The following is a 23,713-nucleotide window of genomic DNA, read 5'->3' on the forward strand; positions in this document are numbered from 1 at the left end:
TATTTCACCTAGCATAATACCCTCCAGTTCCATCCACGTTGCTAAAATGGCAGGATTTCATTCTTCCTCATTGCCAAGTAGTATTCCATTGTATATATAAACCTCATCTTCTTTATCCGTTCATCAGTTGATGGACATTTAGGCTCTTTCCATAATTTGGCTATTGTTGAAAGTGCTGCTATAAACATTGGGGTACATGTACCCTTGTGCATCAGCATTCCAGTACCCCTTGGATAAATTCCCAGCAATGCTATTGCTAGGTCATAGGGTAGTTCTATTTTTAGTTTTTTCAGGAACCTCCACACTGTTTTCCCGAGTGGCTGCACCAGTTTGCAAAAAACATGGAACGCTTCATGAATTTGTGTATCATCCTTGCACAAGGTCCAGGCCAGTCTTCTCTGTATCATTCCAGTTTTAGTATATGTGCTGCTGAAGTGAGCACTGAAAAAGAACATTCTTGATTTAGATATAATCAAGCTAAATATTTAAAACACTTTAAAATAATCCATATTTTTGGCATTATAAAACCTTGAATTTTTGTCAAATCTACTTAACAACATGTCATTTTTCCTTGAGCGAAAAAGGGATGTTAATTTAAATAATATAAGAAGTCATTATTTTCTCACTTGAAATAGATGTTTTCAAAGGAAAATATTTTTTACTTCTGTGTATTGCACAGAATTGTACATATTTATGATGCATCTATGGCCATTCCCAACACCACGGGTCACAAGATGAATTTATGATCAAGGGAGAGATGAAGAGATATAAACCTAATATTTAGAAATTCTTTTTTTTTTAATGTTCATTTATTTATTTATTTTGAGAGAGAGGGAGAGAGAGAATCCCAAGCAGGCTCCACGCTATCATCTGAGACTTGATGTGGGCTCGATCTCACAAACTGTGTGATCATGACCTGAGCCGAAATCAAGCATTGGATGCTTAAATGACTGAGCCACCCAGGTGCCCCTAACATTTAAAACTTGTAAGGATCACTGTCATTGTTTTTCACGCACCCATTCTGGAGGCCAGAGTAAGCAGTGGCTGGCGCTATTCTTGTTTTATTTCATCCTTCTCTTTAATGCTTAATGTTCAACGTTTTATCGCATTGGCCGTTTCCAGGTTCACAGCGTTATTTCAGGGGTTGCTGAATATCTTGTGTTCAATATATGAATTATTATTATAACATTATGTAAATTGTCCCTAGGAGACATGGATTTGGCAAGACATAGAGTAGAAAACTTTAATTTGGATTGGTTTGGCTTATTTCCTTTGGCCTGTTTTTTTTTTTTTTTTTAACAAAACTATATTCTACACATAGCATAACATATTTTGAAAAACCTAGGAAACAACGTTGTGGGTGGCATAATGTATGTGTGCTGCTCCCCTGCGCTGAAGCCAGAGCAAGGAGGGAAGGGGGTGGAGAGGGGAGCTTGGGTGGGGAGGGCAGAGATCTTGCTATTTTATTTCTACTTTTTGGGTTTTGCTGCATACGTGCCTTTTATTTTTAAACTGCCTCAAATCCTTTTGCAAAAAGAGTCGAGATCTAAATCACAGAAATAGGAACAAATTAAGAGGCATGAGATACCTTTCCACAATACCTCTTTACTTTCCAGTAAATAAGCGTATTGAATAAATGGCTCCAGAGAGCTTGCCTGCCTTCCCTTCGGGTTCTCAGCTCCACTTCTCTATTTCTTCTCACATTGCACTATTCTTTTACTCTTTCCCTCCTTCCTGCATCACAACATAGAGTGTTTAGGCAACATGGTTCCATGGACCTGGGAACCTCAGTCCTCTGTCACTCATTACCAGCATGGGCTTGTGGTAAACTCACGCCCATAGGTAATGTAGGGGGATAACAGCAGAAAAGTGCAAGGAATATGGTGTAATGACTTCAGTTCACACCAAAATAATATCACTGGCTCTGCTTCTTCTTTGAAATTCCTTTCTGAGAGGTGTGAGATGGGGAACATTTTCAGGGATGACTGCGTACCTGTCACCTGGCCTCGGAGCTGCTCAGAGGAGAGCTGAGTGTGTAGGGGTGCTTATGAGTTCCCGCCTCCCAGTTTCCAGTTACCGCACAGGTTCGTGTGACGCCAGCACACATCTCCCATGAATTGTGCCACTTACAATGCTTATGGCCCAATTTTCTTATTAAAAACAAAATTAGAAACACATTAGCAAAACAGAGATCTTTGATGTATAAATTCAGGAGAAGTAAGAATCTTTCAGACACTAACCTGGTGTTATCCAAGAAGGGATGAAAATTTATCTTTGGTGCTTGGTACATTCAGCCTCATTTCAGTGTATTTCCTAATCCTCAGGGAAAACACCTTTAACTGTAAAACCCTTACTGGGATGAAGAGGAGTTCCCTTTTTATAAACTTCCCATGGCGAACCTCAGGCATTTATCTTTGTTTATAATTAACTCATTAGGATTTAGACTGTTTTTTATAGCTCACTTAAATATGTTTGCTTACTGATATTTATTACATTTTTCATCAGGCTGATGATGCCAAATATTTACTTGTTACCAGCTGCCAAGTGTGAGGCTAGCCCATTCTGTCAGGAGGAGAACACACTTCACTCTGTGTTTCAAGCATGTATCACTGCCTTCCTGCTGGAGCCGGGCCAGTGGGAAAGCAAAGAAAAAAAACATGTGTAAACATAACAATGGAGCTTCCTATGGCGATTCTAACTTGTAATTGAGGGAGAAAAAGTAATCATAAGCTGGCAAGGCAGCCCGTGCTCCCTCTACAGCATCTCCTTTGGTGGGACTGCAGTGTCTGTCTTCGGTCCTCATTAACCCGATTCCACAGGCTGGCACCTCTGCGGGTTAGGAGGGGGGGATAGTGGATGGAGGGGCACATGCATGGGGTGAAGGAACCCTGGTGGGTATTTTCATAAAGAGGGTTACGTGTGCCATCCCTTTTCCCTGGGGAGAGGAGGCAAAGGGAGGCACATGTATGTCTGTCCCCTCCCACCTTCCCTGGTTACAGAATGAAGGAGTTGAGGGCAAGTGCTGGAAGTGCCATCCTTGTGCTAAAATCCCACAAGGATGATGAGCCAGAACCATACTGCCAGACAAGGGGGTTCTCGAAGAACAGTGCCATAAAGCAACAATGAGGGGTGCTGGAAGTGCCATGCTTGTGCTCAAATCCCACAAGTATGATGAACCAGAACCACACAGCCAAACAAGAGGGTTCTCGAAGAACAATGCCATAAAGGTACAACAAGCGTAGGCAGAGAAGGGGCCGGAGTGAGGAGCAGGACCATAAGCAGTGTGTGGACAGATTGGACGTATTCTGGAGACACTCAGAGCCTACACTTGCTCTTGTGCCAGCAGCCTTCCACACATTCATTTGAAAGAGACCCAGGTGGACTGGCAGGGAAAGTAAATATGCAGCCTTCCACCAACATTTATGCCAGGTCTGTTTGGTTGTCATGTAGAAAGCACTAGACATATGCATTGTTGACTGACTGACAAACCACCTGTCAACATGGTCCTCCATTCATGTTTGCTTCCCATTGTTGGTGCTCAGTGTGAAGAGAAGAGCAAGCAGATCTGGGTAGGACCGTTGGAGCCCCTGCACCCTAGAAAGGTCATTGCGTTGGCCCCATTGACGCACACTGTTCAAACACACAAAATACAGGAGGAGCCAAGTTGGTGGAACAGCATGGAAGTTTTTTTGTGTCTTGCATCTATGAAATACAGCCAGATCAACATTAAACCATCCTGCACACCTAGAAAATTGATTTGAGGATTAACACAACAATCTGCACAACCTGAACCACAGAACTCAGCAGGAATTCACCCCAAAAGAAAAAGCAGGAAGAAACAACAGCCAGAGACTTAACCAAAACAGACACAAGTAGGATGTCTGAACCACAATTTAGAATCACAATAATAAGAATATTAGCTGGAGTCAAAAATAGATTAGAATCCCTATCTGTGGAGATAAAAGAAGTAAAAGCTAGTCAGGATGAAATAAAAAATGCTATAACTGAGCTGCAATCTATAATGTATGCCATGGCAGCAAGGATGGATGAGGCAGAGCAGCAAATCAGCAACATAGAGACAAACTTTTGAGGAATAATGAAGCAGAAAAAAAGAGGGAGACTAAGGCAAAAGAGCATGATTTAAGATTTAGAGAAACCAGTGACTCATTAAAAAGGAACAACATCAGAATCATAGGGGTCTCAGAAGATGAAGAGAGAGAAAAAGGAGTAGAAGAGTTATGTGAGCAAATCATAGAGGAAAACTTTCCTAACCTGAGGAAAGACAGACATCAAAATCCAGGAACCACAGAGGACTCCCATTAGATTCAACAAAAACTGACCATCATCGAGGCATATCATAGTCAAATTCACAAAATACTCAAGCAAGGAAATAATCCTGAAAACAGCAAGGGGTAAAAAGTCTTTAACTTACAAGGGAGGACAGATCAGGTTTGCAGCAGACCTATCCACAGAAACTTGGCAGGCCAGAAAGGAATGGCAGGATATATTCAGTGTGCTATATTGGGAAAATATGCAGCCACAAATTCTTTGTACAGCAAGGCTGTCATTCAAAATAGAAGGAGAGATTAGAAGTAGCCCAGACAAACAAAAATTAAAAGAGTTAATGACCAATAAACCATCCCTGCAAGAAATATTAAGGGGGACTCTCTGAGGGGAGAAAAGACTAAATAAATAAATAAATAAATAAATAAATAAATAAATAAATAAATACCAAAAGCAACAAAAACTAGAAAGGACCAGAGAACACCACCAGAAACTCCCAGCTCTACAAGAACATAATGGCAATAAACTCATATCTTTCAGTACTCACTCTGAATGCCAGTGAACTAAATGCTCCAATCGAAAGATACAGGGTAATAGAACGGATAAGAAAACAGGATCCATCTATATGCTGTTTACAAGGGACCCACTTTAGACCTAAAGACACCTTCAGATTGAAAGTAAGGCGATGGAGAACCATCTACCATGCTAATGGTTGACAAAAGAAGACTGGAGTAGCCATACGTATATCAGACAATCTAGACTTTAAAATAAAGACTATTACAAGAGATGGTGAAAGGCATTATATCATAATTAAGGAGTCTATCCATCAAGAAGACATAACAGTTGTAAACATTTATGTAAACAGTTGTAAACATTTATGCTCCAAATGTGAAAGCACCCAAATATATAAATTGATTAATCCCAAACATAAAGAAACTCATTGATAATAATACAATAATAGTAGGAGACTTCAACACCCCACTTACAACAATGGACAGATCATCTAAACAAAGAATCAAGAAGGAAACAATGGCTTTGAATGACACACTGGACCAAATGGACTTAACAGATATATTCAGAACATTTCATCCTAAAGCAGCAGAATATACATTCTTCTCCAGTGTACATGTAATGTTCTCCAGAATAGACCACATACTGGGACACAAATCAGCCCTCAGCAAGTACAAAAAGATTGCATATTTTCAGACCACAATGCTATGAAACTTGAAATTAACCACAAATAACTTGGAAAGGTAACAAATACTTGGAGACTGAAGAACATCCTACTAAAGAATGAATGGACTAACCAACAAGTTAAAGAAGAAATTAAAAAGTACATGGAAGCCAATGAAAATGATAACACCACAGCCAAAAACCTCTGGGACCCAGCAAAGGTGGTCATAAGAGGGAAGTGTATAGCATCCAGGCCTTCCTAAAGAAGGAAAAAAGGTCTCAGATACACATCCTAAACTTACACCTTAAAGAGCTGGAAAAAGAGCAGCAAATAAAACCCCAAACCAGCAGAAGACAGAAACTAATGAAAATTAGAGCAGAAATTAATGCTATTGAGAAAAAACAACAACAACAACAACGAAAAACAGTAGAACAGATCAGTGAAACCAGAAGCTCGTTCTTTGAAAGAATTAACAAAATTGATAAACCACTAGCCAGTTTAATCAGAAGGAAAGTACCCAAATACATAAAATCAATAAGGCAAGAGAAGAGATCACACTGACAGCAGAAGTAAAACCAATAATAAGAGAATATTATGAGCAATTATATGCCAATAAAATGGGCAATCTGGAAGAAATGGACAAATTCCTAGAAACATATACACTACCAAAACTGAAACAGGAAGAAATAGAAAATTTGTACAGACCCATAATCAGTAAAGAAATCGAATTAGTAATCAAAAATGTCCCAAAAAACAAAAGTCCAGGGCCAGATGGCTTTGCAGGGGAATTCTACCAAACATTTAAGGAAGAGTTAACACCTATTCTCTTGAAGCTGTTTCAAAAAATAGAAATAGAAGGAAAACTTCCAAACTCTTTCTATGAAGCCAACATTACCTTGATTCCAAAACCAGACAAAGACCCCACTAAAAAGAACTACAGACCAATTTCCCTGATGAATATGGATGCAAAAATCCTCAACAAGATATTAGCCAACCAGATCCAACAATATGTTAAAAACATTATTCACCATGACCAAGTGGGATTTATACCTGGGATGCAGGGCTGGTTCAATATCTGCAAAACAATCAATGTGATTCATCACATCAATAAAAGAAAGGACAAGAACCACATGATCCTCTCAATAGATGCAGAGAAAGCATTTGACAAAATACAGCATCCTTTCTTGATAAAAACCCTCAAGAAAGGAGGGATAGAAGGGTCATACCTCGAGATCATAAAAGCCATATATGAATGACCCAACGCTAATATCATCCTCAATGGGGAAAAACTGAGAGCTTCCTCCCTAAGGTCAGGAACAAGACAGGGATGTCCACTCTCTCCACTGTTATTCAACATAGTATTGGAAGTCTTAGCCTCAGCAGTCAGACAACACATAGAAATAAAAGGCATCCAAATCGGCCAGGAGGAGGTCAAACTTACAGTCTTCGCAGATGACATGATACTGTATATGGAAAACCCTAAAGATTCCACCAAAAAACTGCTAGAACTGATTCTTAAATTCAGCAAAGTTTCAGGATATAAAATCAGTGCACAGAAATCAGTTCCTATACACCAACAATGAAGAAACAGAAAGAGAAATCAAGGAAGTGATCCCATTTACAATTGCACCAAAAACCATAAAATACCTAGGAATAAATCTAACCAAAGAGGTGAACAATCTACCCACTGAAAACTATAGGGGCTTATGAAATAAATTGAAGAAGACACAAAAATTGGAAAAAGATTCCATGCTCCTCGATAGGAAGAACAAATATTGTTAAAATGTCAATAGTACCCAAAACAATCTACATAGTCAATGAAATCCCTATCAAAATAACACTAGCATTCTTCACAGAACTAGAACAAACACCCCTACAATTTGTATGGAACCAGAAAACACCCTGAGTAGCCAAAGCATTCTTGAAACAGAAAACCAAAGCAGGAGGCATCACAATCCTGGACTTTGAACTGTATTACAAAGCTGTAATCATCAAGACAGTATGGTACTGGCACAAAAACAGACACTCACATCACTGGAACATGGACCCACAGACATATGGCCAACTAATCTTTGACAAAATAGGAATGGCAGTCTCTTCAGCAAGTAGTGGTGGGAAAACTGGACAGCGACATGCAGAAAAATGAACCTGGACCACTTTCTTACACCATACACAAAAATAAACTCAAAATGGATGAAAAACCTAAATGTAAGACAGGAAGTGATCAGAATCCTCGAGGAGAAAGCAAGCAAAAACCTCTTTGACCTTGGTCACAACAACTTCTTACTCACCGTGTCTCTAGACGCAAGGGAAAGAAAAGCAAAAATGAACTATTGGAACCTCACCAAAATAAAAAGCTTTTGCATGGTGAAGGAAACAGTCAGCAAAACTAAAAGACAGCTGATGAAATGGGAGAAGATGTTTGCAAATGACATATCAGATAAAGGGTTAGTATCCAAAATCTGTGAAGAACTTATCAAACTAAACACCCAAAAAACAAATAATCCAGTGAAGAAATGGACAAAAGACATGGCAAAAGACATGTCATCCAGATGACCAACTGACACATGAAAAAATGCTCAACATCACTCATCATCAGGGAAATACAAACCAAAACCACAATGAGATACCCCCTCACACCTGTCAGAATGGCTAAAATCAACAACTCAGGCAACAACGGATGTTGACAAGAATGCAGAGGAAGAGGATCTCTTTTGCACTGCTGGTAGAAATGGAAACTGGTGGGGCGCCTGGGTGGCGCAGTCGGTTAAGCGTCCGACTTCAGCCAGGTCACGATCTCGCGGTCCGTGAGTTCGAGCCCCGCGTCAGGCTCTGGGCTGATGGCTCAGAGCCTGGAGCCTGTTTCCGATTCTGTGTCTCCCTCTCTCTCTGCCCCTCCCCCATTCATGCTCTGTCTCTCTCTGTCCCAAAAATAAATAAACGTTGAAAAAAAAATTAAAAAAAAAAAAAAAAGAAATGGAAACTGGTGCAGCCACTCTGGAAAACAGTATGCAGGTTCCTCAAAAAATTAAAAATAGAACTACCCTACAACCCACCAATTGCACTACTAGGTATTTATCCAAGGGATACAGATGTGCTCTTTCGAAGGGACACTTGCACCACAATGTTTATAGCAGCACTATCAACAATAGCTAAAGTATGGAAAGAGGCCAAATGTCCATCGATGGAGGAATGGATAAAGAAGATGTGGTATAAATATATACAATTGAGTATTACTCACCAATCAAAAAGAATGAAATCTTGCCATTTGCAACTATGTGGATGGAACTGGAGGGTATTATGCTAAGTGAAATAACTCAGAGAAAGACAAATATCATATGACTTCATTCATATGAGGACTTTAAGAGACAAAACAGGTGAACATAAGGGAAGAGAAGCAAAACTAATATAAAAACAGGGAGGGGGACAAAACATAAGAGACTCGTGAATATGGAGAACAAAGAGAGAGTTACTGGAGGGGTTTTAGGAGGGGTGAAGTGCTAAATGTGTAAGGGTCATTAAGGAATCTACCCCTGAATTCATTGTTGCACTATATGCTAACTAACTTGGATGTAAATTAAAAAAATAAAATAAAAATCAAACACAAATTATAAACAGTTGTATGGAAGTCCAACAGAGCTCTGTTTTCCCCCCTTGGTCACTATATTAATGCTTCTTTTGAAATACTAAACTCGTATAGAAAATTGTATCACGATAGACCCCTGAGCATGTACTCAACCTGCCAGCTGAGTTATTTAGCCACGTCTGAGGACTAACAGGAGGAGCATGTTCCTGGAGGATCCTTAGATTGATGTAATGTGGGTATCATGTTTTAGCAGTTTTCTTATCTCAGACAGAGAAACTGTAAAGCTTTTGGACTGGCTGCATCCTTTCAGCAATCCTCACCTTTCTAAAGCCGTAAGTCTGCAAATGACTTGTTATTTTCTGACAACTTAGCCATTTAAAAAACAAAAAAACTGCTTAACTGAAGATCTGGGGGAAGATCTTTCTTTATGACCTGTGACTAAACATATTGCCTCAAGATAATCTAAGATTCTCTCTCTCCCTCTCTCTCTGGCCCTCCCCCACTTGTTCCTTCTCCCTCCCTCTCTCTCTCTCTCTTTCTCTCTCTCTCTGTCTCTCTGTCTCTCTCTGTCTGTCTCTCTCTATTTCTCTCTCTCTCCCTTACTATAAAAATGGAACAAATGTTAATGTAATAACAGTGCACAATATAGGCTGAAATCCTTACAGTGCAAAACTTATGCCAGAGGTCAGGTTTACTCAAGTGATACGCTTTGTAGTTAGTCACCATGTTCTAGTGCTTGACTTGACACTAGATTCGAAGGGGCACAGGCACCCTGTGCCTAGATTCTAGTGCTTGACTTGACACCTCTGCACGTACCATTCCCGCAGCCTCCGCCTTTAGCGCACATCTCTGTTTCCTCGTGTGACTCCCACTCATCCTTCAGGTGTGAGCATAATGTCTTCCAAGAAGTCTGTTCTACACACTTGCCCTCAAGTGTTAAGCCCCTTCCATGTGCTCGCGTAGCGCTCTCTGTTCCCCGTATCACACACAGTGTTCTGTCTCTTTCATTCCAGGCCCTGTCACCACACTCTTTAGGGTCCACACTGGCCAGGACTCTGTCTTGCTCATTGGGTTTCCCTGAACAGGGACTGTACCTGTCATGTAGTCACAATCAGTAAATAGGAAAGGATGGATCTTAAGGCCTCATCTTCACGTATATTGACGGTGACTTCAAGATCTATGTTTAGATAGAGCTCAGTCCTCACTCTTGGAGGAGACTCATGTTCATAGTAACCATTGTGTCTAAAAATCTCAACATTCCAAGAGTCGACCTATCACCTGCCCCCTTAAACTATCCGAGAGATATACTCTGCCTGGGAGGCTAGGAAAGGAAGAGCCTGCCCCGCTCCTGTTTCTCCTTCATGCAGTCATAGGCAAGCAGTCATCAACCTTGTTGAATGTGTGTCACATAGAAATATGCCAGTGCGCCCCTCCTCCAGTGAGAGCATGGAAGACGGGTTTGAGAGGGACAGTGTTGGAGTCTGTGCTCAGGCCTCAGGCCTCTTCATTCTCCTGTGCCCACCAGCTCCCTCCCTGACTCCAGTGGTGGCCTCTCAAGTCGTCTTCCTTGTCCTTGCCAGGGCGAGCGCTCAGCAACCCTGACCTCACACACGTCACCTCTGTGCCTTAGCATCTTCAGAAGGACACAGAAATTGTACATGTTACTCTGCCACATACTTGTCAGGGAGACTCCCCTATGTATTTGGAAAGAATGACTTCAGAAGATACTTGTGTGATGTCGTATTTCTAGGGAAAATGCCATGGAAGATGATAACAGCTGTTTCTATCTCGAGTTGTATATCCATAGGAAGAGTTTAGGCTTCACATAATAAAAAATACAAAATAACAGTATACATATGCATATATGTTTAAGTATGAATGTATGTATACACCTGAAGAATATATAATATGGAGCTGTTCTATACTGTTATGGAAGCTTCATTATCTTCCGGCATTCACACTTCTGCTATCGTTACTGTATCGTCCTCAACATTTGGCTTCACTTCAAGGTCTATGGTGGCTGCTTAAGCTTCACTCATATCCATATTACAATTACTTGAGAGGAGTGCACGGAAAATACAGCCACACCACTTCCCTTCACCATACATGTCATTTTACACATGTACTTACATGCAGTTTTGTGGCACAATTATATTGGCCTTCTGCAATATGCTGCAGAATATTACATTTTTTCCTGTTTTCCAGATGAGTTTGTATAATGGTCACACTAGCTTTTCCTCCAATGTTTTGGTAGACTATGCCTTAAAATATTTTAGCATGAAGTCTGAAGAACTTTTTTAAACCACTTTTCAATTTCCTTCATGATTCTGAAGCCTATTCAGATTTTTCGTTTATCCATATGTCGCATTTGTTAAGGTATATAGTGTGCATCGGTACGAGGAACTTAGTGGATTCTGGCAGGAAATGTATTCTCTGTGATACTGGCTCTTTGAAATTTTGTAGAACTTTTGATAGTCTTAAGAAAGAGTATTTTCTTTTCTTTTGTTTCTGTTCTTTTTTTGCCTGCAGCGTTCTAAATAATCATTACATGTTGTTTGAATCTTCTGTGTCTTTACTAAATTTCTGATTGCTTGACCTAATTGAGAGTTGTACATGGACATCTCCCACTTTGGTCGTAGGTTTATCAATTTCTTGTAGTATTTTTATAGATTTTTGCTCTATATTTGATACATTTTCGTATAGAATTCTTTAGAATTTTTAGTGTTTTCCTTATAAACTGAAACTTTTTAGAACTGTGTAATGAACTTCGCTCTCCTTAACTGTGCTTTCTGTCTTGAGGTCTATTTTTTTCAACATTAATGTACCTACACAAGCTTTCTTGAGGCTATTTGTACAGTATCTTTCGCCATCTTTTCATTTTCGACTTTCCTGCATCCATATATTTTAGGCATATCTTTTGGGCAGCATAACTGCCATTATACGTAGGGTAATTTTCTATGTGTGTTGCATATTTAATTCTCCCTAAACCCAAATGGTAAGGAGAATTAGTATCCTGTTTTATTCCTAAGACAGTTAAAAAATAGAGAACTTGGGGCGCCTGGGTGGCGCAGTCAGTTAAGCGTCCGACTTCAGCCAGGTCACGATCTCGCCGTCCGTGAGTTCGAGCCCCGCGTCAGGCTCTGGGCTGATGGCTCAGAGCCTGGAGCCTGTTTCCGATTCTGTGTCTCCCTTTCTCTCTGCCCCTCCCCCGTTCATGCTCTGTCTCTCTCTGTCCCAAAAATAAATAAACATTGAAAAAAAAATTTTCTTTAAATAGAGAACTTAAGTAATTTACCCAAAGTCACAGAGTAGCCAGTAACAGGGCGAGAACTCAGCTACTTGTCTTAGTCAACAGACTCTTGCCTTTAGCCGCTGTGTTGTACTACATACCTGGAAAATTCACATTATGTTCATTATGAGAGGAGGTGATCTATACTGAGGGTCAGCAAACTGTAAGAAGCCAGAGAGTAGATACTTCAGGCTTCTCAGAACGTATGGTTTCTGTCACACCTGTTCAACTGTGATGTTGTAGTGAAAAACAGCCATTGATAATACATAAGTGAATGAGAATGTTTGTGTTCTAATAAAGCTATATTCATGGACACTGAAATCTGAATTTCACATCATTTTCATGTGTCACAAAATCCTATTTTTATTTCCCTGTCTCCTTCCAAACATTTAAAACTGTAAAAGCCATTCATACCTTAAAAGCCACACAAAGGCAGATGGTAGGCCAGATTTGGCCCGTGGGCTCTAGTTTGCAATATGTATATAGATTTCTATTTAAAAAAAGAAAAATGTAAAATTTTTAGACATCATATTATTGTTTAATAAGGTTAACGTGGGTTAAGTTAAAAATTCATTAATGTGTTAGAAGCAGTTCTCTCATCATATGCGTAAATGGGGCATCCCTGCACAGGTATGAGCATGCACCCCCTTTCTGATGTAGGCCTTACTCATATTCCTGTGGTAAGTCTTGTGATTTAAGCTCTGTAAGACATGAGCCAGATATGCTTTGATAAATTTTTGTTTAAAGTCAAAGTAATAATTTTCGTGACAATTATTTTCTAAGTGACTTTGTCTCTAATTGGTTGATGACTAGAACAACCTTCCGATGTATCCCAACATTAGCCAGTTCTCCATCCTGTATTGTACTAGTTTGTTTTGGAAATATGTGTGTGCCACAGATATTTTTGTTTCCTTTGAGCACGTTTTACATCACAGCTCTACCTGTATGCTACATGCACACAAATTGTAGGATAGCAAACCGAATGGCATAAAGAAGTATTTGAGATCACCATGACAGGAGCGCTTATTGAAATGAATTTAAGGACCATGTTCTATCTTGTGGCATATGCTTGGTACTGTGCTACATTGAGCAGGGGGTAGAAGCACAAAATAAAAGGAGGACATGGGTAAATACCAGGTTCAAAGTAATAGATTGTAATACTCACTGGGGAGAACAAAAGAGTGTGAAGAAAAAGGACTTTTTAGAAGAAATGAGAATAAGAGAAGAGAGCCCTCCAAGTACAGCAGGTAGCCCAAACCAAGCATGCACGTGAAGTCTGAATTTGTGCAGATGCTACGAAGTCTGGTTTGATTAAAACCTTTGGTCTCAGCACTTTACCGGGAGATGGAAAATAGAGGCCAGCGATGTGGTTATGATGATCATGTTTCTCCCAGTTCACTAGGGTTAAGTGTTGGCCCCGTGCTATTGTGTATTACTTAAGCTGCCTTCCAAAACTTTTCTAAGAGTTTGGAACCTAACTAGAATTATTAATTCTTAATTCGTGGCAGAAAGGATAAGGTCTCCTGTGTGGATGGAATACACCAGAAGATGTTATTATCTAAACACGGGAGTCATTGTCCTAGAAGAGATTACACTCTTACTATTTTCTAAAGTTTATTTTTAAGGGTTTATTCTGTTTTTATAGATGACTGACAAAGATCAAACAAACAAGTATACTTCGAGTACTAGAGGAAAACAGCATAAACACCCATCTTTATAACAGCCTGCAGCTTTAATTTGGAAAGTAGAGAAAATAATTTTGTGAGGGGTATTGCTCTGTGGGCTCTTTACCTACGTATAGTGCCAAAAAGGATTCCATGTCACGAGTATTTTATGTGAGTGCACATTACTCTGTCTTTCTCACTTCATTGGGAATTAGCTCATTTTTGTGATTTTTAGAAAAATATTTAAGAGGTACATTTCTATCAATTCTAACTTAGGGAAGATTTGAACTATGGCTCGTTTAAAAAATTATTCCACATGTAAAGTATCTTAAAATGTCCCTGAACACAACCTTACAGGGCCAATTCAGAAATAGATGATTAGAGTATAAAATTAGAAGTCACGTTTTATCACTGATATATTCTAAAGAGATTATTTTTCTGTATTTTTATATTAAACTTGATTATTTCTGTTAATTCCCATGTACATTCTTTACCTGAAACGTATGTTAGTTGAAGCATTTCAAATACCTCGTTTCGTAAATTTTGTATTATCTATATTGTGTAATCTGTTTTCACTCAATTATTTAGGAAATAAATTGCATATAGAATCAGAGTCCACATGCCTGTTAAGTCTAAAAAAAATGGCTTATATAGGAACTGTAGATAGTGTATTAAGGAGTTAGCATATTTTAAATGGTGAAAATGGCTGTTCAGGTGGAACTCTTACTTTGAGAGTGAGTAGTAGTGGTCTTTCGTATTAAACATGTGTCAGGGAACGGCAGGTTGTGTTTAAAAGATGAACGGGGGGAAGATACTTAAAGGGAATTCTTATTTCTTAAGAAGCAGCCTTAGTAGCACCAGTGCCTCAAATTATTGTTTCTTGCCTAAGAACATGAGAAAAGGTAGGTTCATTCTTACAATAGGTGCAAGAGACTATTAGAGACATGCAGTTGTCAGAACAAACCCAATACAATCCATTGGGCCGAATGTTACCATAGCCGAGGAGTTGGGCCCCAAGAAGTGTGTGACCAACGGTGCCTTCAGCCCTATGGCTACAGAGTCTAAGATGTGCCCTTAGAGGGAGAGGACCAATAAAGCAGTACAGCCCTAAAAAGTGTTTCTAAAAGGCCATGATGCAGCTGAACTCAGTACACATTAACGCAGGGGGCAAAGAAGAACAGAGCATGGAATAGTTAAAATTTTTCTGACCCAACATAGAGCAATACTCCTGTTCAGCACTGTAATTCTGTATACAGATGTTTAAGTTAAGAAGATAGAGTAATGTTTAAAAAAAAGAGCAAGAGTGATAACAACAGCACGAGTTAAGGTACTGAAAATTAGTGTGCATTAGACAAATCGGAATGAGTTTAAAGATGTGCTAGGACAGGGATATTCCTCAAGAAATTAGGAATATGAGCTGCTTAGTGGAAGTAAACGTGGAACGGCCAGTGCCGAAGAGCGTAGACAGGACCAAATCTGAAAACTTTGCTCTTGAGCACCCATAATAACTAGAATTTACCAGTAACCACAGATCTTCGTAGGTTTGAAGGTTTTCATTCCTAACCTGAAAAAGAGGAGTCAGCAAACTATAGCTGGTAGACCAAATCTGGCTGGCAGCCCTTTGTTGTAATTAACACAGCCACCTCACTCATGTGTCGTCCGTGGCTGCTCTCACACTGTGGTGGCAGAGTTGAAGAGTTGCCACGGACACTGTATGGCCCTCAAAGCCTAAAATATTTACTACCTGACTGACCCTCTATAGAAGCTTGCCAACACCTGACTTAGAACCATCACTGAAAATTGATTACTTCAATAGGATCATCTGACATAGAAAAGATACTCAAGTTTGTGTTTGTTCTGTGTATTCTTTCATATCTAAGGAAACCAAATTTGCAGTATACAAAAATACCTTTTAAAAAGTATTCGTAGAGGTAACTCAATAAATATTTGTCAAGTTGATTTCAGGATCTGTGCAAGAATGTGAATATGAGTACCATGGAAATAGTGTCAAAAAAATATATATATATATATTTGTTACTAATGTTTATATAGTTAATGTTTATTTATTTATTTTGAGAGAGAGAGGGCATGGGTGAGTGGGGGAGGGACACAGAAAGAGAGAATCCCAAGCAAGTTCTCTGCAGTCACTGCAGAGCCCATTGGGGGCCTCAATCTCACAAACTGCCAGATCATGACATGACCTAGGCCGAAATCAAGACTTGGACGCTTAACCAACTGAGCTACCCGGGTGCCCTGGAAATAGTATTATAAATTCACATCGTGGACATAGATGCTTTTACGTGATATATTGCATTCCTGAACTAACAAAGTCCTAGTTTCTTTTTTTTAATTTTTTTTTGTGTTTATTTATTTTTGAGAGAAAGAGAGAGAGATAGAGAACAATTGGGAAAGAGGCAGAGAGAGAGAGGGGGACACAGAATCTGAAGCAGGCTCCAGGGTCTCAGCTGTTAGTTAGCACAGAACCCAACACAGGGCTTGAACCCATGAACCGTGAGATCATGACCCGAGCTGAAGTCAAATGCTTAACCACTGAGCCACTCAGGTGTCCCACAAACTCTTAGTTTCTGTGTCTTTCACAATAATGAAGAAATATACCTTTCAGCTACTGGATAAATAGAACAAAAGCCTTTGTTTTTAAAAAATGGTATTTCCCATTCTTGAGGATGCCGTAAAATCATAGGCCTGATCAAAGCCTTTAACGTAGACTGTTGAACTAGAGATTACATTAAATGCCAATTGTTCATTTGCTTTTATGCATGAGCTGCATCTGTGGAAAAGCAAAACTGTTTCCCAAGCATTTAGAAGTTTTTATTGTGTATATATTTAGTAAGAAAGTAAACCTACCTAAAATGAGTTTTTACCTATCTCAAATCATATTTAGTATTTTTGTTTGTTTTAATGCTGCTTTATATTTTATGTTAACTAAATAATAGATATGGACTTTGGAAATTAATCTTGGAACCATTGCAGTGTAGTAACAGATCTTTTAATTTTAGAATGAATGTAGGCTTATTTCCAAAATCCTAATTAGGTCTGTGTATATGGCTTAATTTTGTTTGATAACTTGCATACTAACTAACTCAAGTGAAAAGTAGATCAAAGGCCATAATCTCTAAGCTGGATTATTACCATAGTCTCTCTTTTCTTTTAGTATTAAAAATTTAATGTGTAAATATTAAACAACACACTACCATACAAGCAGTGGGCCAAATAAGGAATCAAACAGCAAATCAAAATGTGTCTCAAAGAAAAAGTAAAAGAAAACAATTTTCCACAACCTAGGAGATTCAGCAAAAGCAGATATTAGAGTGAAATTTGCACCATAAGTGCTTGTATTAAGAAAAAGTGTTTGAATAAACAACTTAACATTACACCACAAGGAGCTAGAAAAAGAAGAAAGTTAGCTGAAATTTAGAGGGGAGAAATAAAGAAAATCAGAAATAAATAAAATAGAGAACTGAATAAGCAATAATATAACATTGAAAGTAATGACTAGTTTAAAAAAATAAAATTGGTATTAATTTAACTACATTAAGAAAAAAGAGAGAAGACTAAAAACCAGAATGAGAAATATAAATGAAAATAATACAACAGATAACCACAGAAATACATAGTGTGATAACAGATTACTGTAAACAATTATATTCTAACAAATCAGATAATTAAGAAAAAGAACAGATAATTCCTAAAATTCACAGGTTACCACGATTGAATTATGAATCTTGAATCCAAGAAATAGGAAATGTTACACCAGTAACAAGAATGAAAGTTGAATTAGGAATCAAAAATTTCCCAACACAGAAAAGCCCAGGACCATGTGGTTTCATTGGTGAATTCTGCCATGCTTTTAAAAAAAATACTTAGGGGCACCTGGGTAGCTCAGTCGATTGAGCTTCCAGCTTTGGCTCAGGTCATGATCTCACAGTTTGTGAATTTGGGCCCCACATCAGGCTCACTGCTGTCAGCACAGAGCCCACTTCAGATCCTCTGCCCCCCTCTCTCTGCCCCTCCCCTGCTTGCACTCTCTCAAAAATAAATAAACGTTTAAAAATATATGTTGACGATCTTTACCAAAATCTTACAAAGAATGGAGGGAATACATTCAAAGTCATTCCATGAGGCTAGTACTACACTAATACTAAAGCAGGATAAAAACAATACAAGGCCAAAAAAGTCTAGTTTGATGAACTATGGCCAGTCTGACTTTCTTTTGACTTCCATTTGCATGTTAAATTTTTTTCCATCTCCTCACTTTGAATCTGCAGGTGTCTTTATGTCTAAAATGAGTCTCTTGGGGCGCCTGGGTGGCGCAGTCGGTTAAGCGTCCGACTTCAGCCAGGTCACGATCTCGCAGTCCGTGAGTTCGAGCCCCGCGTCAGGCTCTGGGCTGATGGCTCAGAGCCTGGAGCCTGTTTCCCATTCAGTGTCTCCCTCTCTCTCTGGCCCTCCCCCGTTCATGCTCTGTCTCTCTCTCTGTCCCAAAAATAAATAAACGTTGAAAAAAAAAATTTTTTTAAATGAGTCTCTTGTAGGTAACCTATAGATGGGTCTTGTTTTTTTTTATCTATTCGAATACCCTATTTTTTTTATTAGAGTGTTTAATCCATTTACATTCAAAGTAATTATTGATAGATATGTATTTATTGCCATTTTATTACTTGTTTTTTCATTGTTTCTGGAGAATTTCTCTGATCCTTCTTGTCTTTGTCACTTTTGGTCTCTCCTTTACACTTAGAGTCCCCTTTAATATTTCTTGCAGGGCTGGTTTAGTGGTTATGAACTCCTTTAGTTTTTGTCTCGGAAACTCTTTATCTCTCCTTGTAATCTGAATGATAGCCTTTCTGGATAGAGTATTCTTGGCTGTGGATTTGTCCCATTCAGCACTTCGAATATATCATGCCACTCCCTTCTGACTTGCCAAGTTTTTGTTGAGAAACCTGCAACTTAGCCTTATGGGTTTTCCCTGGATTAGGGACTTCTTTTGTCTTGTTGCTTTTTTTTTTAAACATTTTTTTTAATGTTTATTTTTGAGAGAGAGACACAGAGCATGAGCAGAGGAGGGGCAGAGAGGGAGGGAGACACAGAATCTGAAGCAGGCTCCAGGCTCCAAGCTGTCAGCACAGAGCCTGATGCAGCGCTCAAACTCAGGACCTGAGTTCATGACCTGAGCTGAAGCCAGCTGCTTAATTGACTGAGACACCCAAGCTCCCTTTGTCTTACTGCTTTTAAGATTTCTTCTTAATCACTGTGGTTTGGAAATGTAATTGTAATATGTCTTGGTGTTGGCTTGCTTTTGTTGATTTTTGTGGAATTGTCTGTGCCTCCTGGATCTGGATGTCTGGTTTTTTCCCCCAAATGAGGGAAGTTTTCAGCTATTATTTCTGTTAATAAATTTTCTGACCCCTTTTCTCTCTTCTTCTTCTGGGACTCATAATACAAATGTTACTGCATTTGATGAAGTTCTTGAGTTCCTTAAGTCTGTTCTCTTGTTCTGTAATTCTTCTTTCTTTTGTTCAGCTTCATTGCTTTCCATTACTTTTTCTTCTAGGTCATTAATTCATTCCTCTGATTTTTCTAACCTGCTGTTCATTGCATCAAGCCTGTTTCCAATCTTATTTATTGCATTCTTCATCTTGAATTGATTCTTTTTTAACTCTTTCATCTCTGTGGTCAGGATCTCTCTGATTTCTTCTATTATTTTCTGAATCCCAGCAAGTGTCTTTAAGATCCTTGTTTAAAATTCTCCATCAGGCATGTAACTTACATCTGTTTCACTTAGGTCTCTGGCTGTGGCCTTATCTTGTTCTTTCATTTGGGATGAATTCCTCTGTTTTCTCATTTTGTCTATGTCTTTGCCTTCTTCTTCTGTGTTATTGAAATGCCAGTTATGTCTCCTGCTTCTGAAAGTAATGGCCTTATGAGGAAGAGGTCATGCAGTGCCCAGGGCTTGGCGCTTCGGGGACTGTCCTAGTATGTACTGTGTGTGCTCTGTGTCATCTGCAGAGGTGCTCCGGCATGCTGTGGTCAGTGTTTGGTCCCTGGCCTGAATGTGGAGAGTTTTAACTATGTTTGCTCTGGTGTGCTTGTGAAATGAGACCTGTCACCACCTCCATCAGAATTGAGGCCCTGCAGAACTTTCTGGTCAGCAGATAAATGTGTGTGTGCTGGTTGTCTGGGGGAGGGGCCCACCATGCTGGGAGTAAGGCAGGAGTGAAGGTGTTCCACCAGAACACAGAGGGTGGGGCTTGTATAGGCAGGTTAGGCAGCTAGTGTGGGCACTGCACTACTTCCCACAGGTGGCTCTGTGTTTATGCTGAGAGGCAGGGGAGAGAAATGGCACCAGCCAGCTCCTTTGTTCCAGGAGAGGCATCTCTGTGAACGCTGCTTCTCAGGAACATGCTCCAAGAAAAATGAATCATCTCCCCACTGGGTGCCCCAGGTGTTTTTCAGATCCCTATTTCCATGCTCTCTGCCCCCGGGGTTGTTTGCCTGCCTTCTCTTCAGGAGCAGTGAAGTGCCCTCCAGCCCCTCCCAGACAATCCTGATGACCATTAAAACTCCAGCCTGTATGTATGTATGTTTATTTATTTATTTTTGAGAGAGACCACAATGAGGGGCAGAGAGAGAGGGAGACACAGAATCTGAAGCAGGCTCCAGGCTCCTAGCTGTCAGCACAGAGCCTGACATGGGTCTCAAACCCCCCCAACTGTGAGATCGTGACCTGAGCTGAAGTTGTACAGTTAACCAACTGAGCCACCCAGGCACCCCAAAACTCCATGCTTTAAACCCACTGGTTTCGAGAACTCAAGAAATTCAGTGCCTCTCATTTTCCAAGCCAATAGCTTTGGGGAAACATCCTCCTCGTGTGTTCCCCTGTGTGCTCCTCTGTCACCTTCCTCCACCATGGCCCCCTCCCCTCCTCAGCACCCCTGGTGTGTTTCTCCCCTAAGCCACATCTCTGTATTTTCTACCTTCTTCTCTGTGGCATCCACTCTCCTTTTAGTTGTGGAGTTTGTTCTCTCAGTCTTCAGGTTGATTTCTGGGGTACTTAGGATTATTTGGTAGTTATCTAGTTGCGTTTGAGGGATGAGACAAGCCTAGGGTTCTCCTCCTTTGCTGCCATCTTGTTAAATTGTCTTATCATAGCTTCTTAACTGATTTCTCTGCTCCCATCCTTTCTCCATTCTGTGTCTGTCAAACGCAATAACCAGATTGAACCTTTTAAAACAGGCAGATCACATTGCTCCACCCAAAGCCATACAGTGGCTTCCAAATCACTCAGTGTCGAATCACAGTTCTCATGATGGCATGCCAGGTACATTCCACCCCTTAGGGCCTTTGAACATGCCTTTTCTTCTACCTGGAATGTTCTTTCTGTGGATTTAAGAAGACTTCACCCCTCTTGTCCTCTAAATCTTTGCTTAATGTCACCTTCTCAGTGAGCCTCTGACCACTTCCATCCTTCATCCTGATACCCTCATTCTACGTGTCTGCTTTAATTTTCTCTATAGCACATGTCACCACCCTACATTCTACACATTTTACTTCAGGTAGTCTCTATTGCAATAGGGCATTTTGTTTATTTATTCACGCTGCAGTCTCAGGGTCTTCACCTAAAAGATGCATCATACATATGTGTCAAATGAATTTTGATAAACGAATTTTAAAATTGGCAAAAATAATAATGAAAATAATAAAGGACCGGAGCTTGCATAATAATCTGATAGTAAGCACGGGAGAGGGTGGTCTGGAATTCCTTAGGCCCAGGAATGAATGACCAGGAGTGCTTGGCATCTAGGATATGTGTGGGATTCATGGAGTATCTGATATTCCCATCGCTTCTTAAGTTGTTTATACTTGAAGAAGGGCTGTTTAAAAATAATTTTACCACTTAACAAGTGTTGACTGTATAAATAAGTAGTGTTATGGTATGCTCTTAAAATTCTAAAAGAAGGGGAAAAAAACTCTTAACATATTTTGTTCTAAATTCACCCAGGGTTAGGCTTCAGCCCGATGTGTTTTTAATGACCCTTGTACATTTTTTGGATGAGCAAGAAGCATTTGTCAAAAAAAATGAAAATGCAAAAGAAAAGTATGAACAAGGAGAAAAACTCATAGATCCTAGATATGAAAAAGTTGCTTTCAAGTTGTGCCAAAGGGTCTTCAAGAATTTATCATCTAAGAATAACAGTAAGCATTTCTATAGCGCTAACCATGGACAGGCATGGTTCTAAAAGCTTTATATATGTATAACCTCACTTCATCTTCACAGCATTCTGAGGGTACATGACATTTCCATTTTACAGATGAGAAAACTGAGGTCTTTAGAGGTTCAATAACTCGTCCAGGATTATACCGCAAGTAAGTGGTAGATCTAGGCATCAAATCCAGGCCGTTTGATCTCAGAATCTGTGCTCTTAACTAGTATATTATGCTACCAATGAGGACCTCCACCTTTAATTCGAATTAACAGCCAAAGAAGATAGAGTACACAAGTGCTGGACACTTGATATATATCACTGTGTAGCACTGGGCAATCCCAACAGTTCCTGAAAGGCTCAAAAAAAGAACCCGTCTGAGATCCAAATGTTTCAGCTTTAGAAATTTATTTCAGTGTGGACATCTGAGTCCTGCAGCTGCTGTGTTTGGTCTTTTGTGTGGCCACAGGTGTTGGCTGTACTGCTAGAGCACATAATAGAGGATGTCAAGGCAAGCACAGTGGGGACTGCCAGCCCCAGGAGGTAATGCCAAGTTTAATACTGAAAGTCAAACATATGCATGTGCCAATTTTCTTCTAAATGCATTTTCATTGAAGAAAAACAAAGTCGTATTCTAAAAAACATCATCTGTGGATAGATAAAGGATATATTGGCATAACAAATAGTAGCATTAGCAGGCTTAAAAATTAAAATTTGATTTACAAACTGGAGTTGAGAGAGTGATGAATTCAGAGTTATGTCAAGGAACGGCCACTTGAATACCAAGTAAACAACCATCGGAATCCACATAGTTCAGTTTTAGGAAGTCAGAGTGCTTAGGTTTTCATGTAAAATTTTTTTCAAAAAAGAAAAGCAAAGAAATAAACTACACCCAGGCTCCCCCACTCCCTCCAAAAAATACACCTGGCACTTTCTATGAATAGATGCTTCCGTGACCATAATAGCTGATGCTTTGGTGCAAGGGCGTGGTAGCCTTCCTTCTACGAGTTGAGTCGTTCACCTGAATGGTCAGCTGTGTGCACCATGCTAGATGAATATGTGCACAAGCTGTAGATTTTGATAGCATAGAGAAATCAGAAAACAGATCACTGTAGTGGAAAGTGCACTCAGTAAGTAGCATAAGAGAATCACAAAGACAGTGTTGACAGTCAAGGGAAGAAGACCCTGTATCAGATTTGGGATTAAGTTGGGCCCTAAGTAGAAGGTAGGGTTTGAATTGGTGGCTAAGAAGTTAATAGAGGCGTTCAGCTAGAGGAGAGGTATTCCAGGGAGACGAAACTGAGTGAGTAAAGGAGAAGATGTGGGTAGGTAAGTTTCACTATGTTTGGGGAGCTGCCCACACTTTCTGGAGCACAAGCTCAGTAACCTGAGAAGCTTAGAGTCTAGTAAGGGAACTGGGAGCCCCTGACAACAAGCACCAGCTCTTGTCCTGACTCATCTAGCAGGTGTTTGGTTAACGTTAGGTAAAACGAAATG

The 23,713-nt window shown here is 39.7% G+C and overlaps 1 protein-coding gene and 1 non-coding gene across 4 annotated transcripts in view; one reads left to right on the forward strand and one right to left on the reverse strand.

The window, feature by feature from the left end:
- GRIA4 (glutamate ionotropic receptor AMPA type subunit 4) overlaps positions 1 to 23,713 on the forward strand; it is a 398,973-nt gene that overhangs the window by 158,050 nt on the left and 217,210 nt on the right. The window lies entirely within an intron of this gene.
- On the reverse strand, positions 336 to 442 carry LOC124506515 (U6 spliceosomal RNA). Its single transcript, XR_006960777.1, has one exon. It is a non-coding gene; the product is annotated as a U6 spliceosomal RNA (small nuclear RNA).

The sequence above is a fragment of the Lynx rufus genome, unplaced genomic scaffold (assembly GCF_022079265.1).
Source record: "Lynx rufus isolate CCGP_SWC_20201006 ecotype Redwood Valley unplaced genomic scaffold, mLynRuf1.p SCAF_9, whole genome shotgun sequence".
Classification (NCBI taxonomy): Eukaryota; Metazoa; Chordata; class Mammalia; order Carnivora; family Felidae; genus Lynx; species Lynx rufus.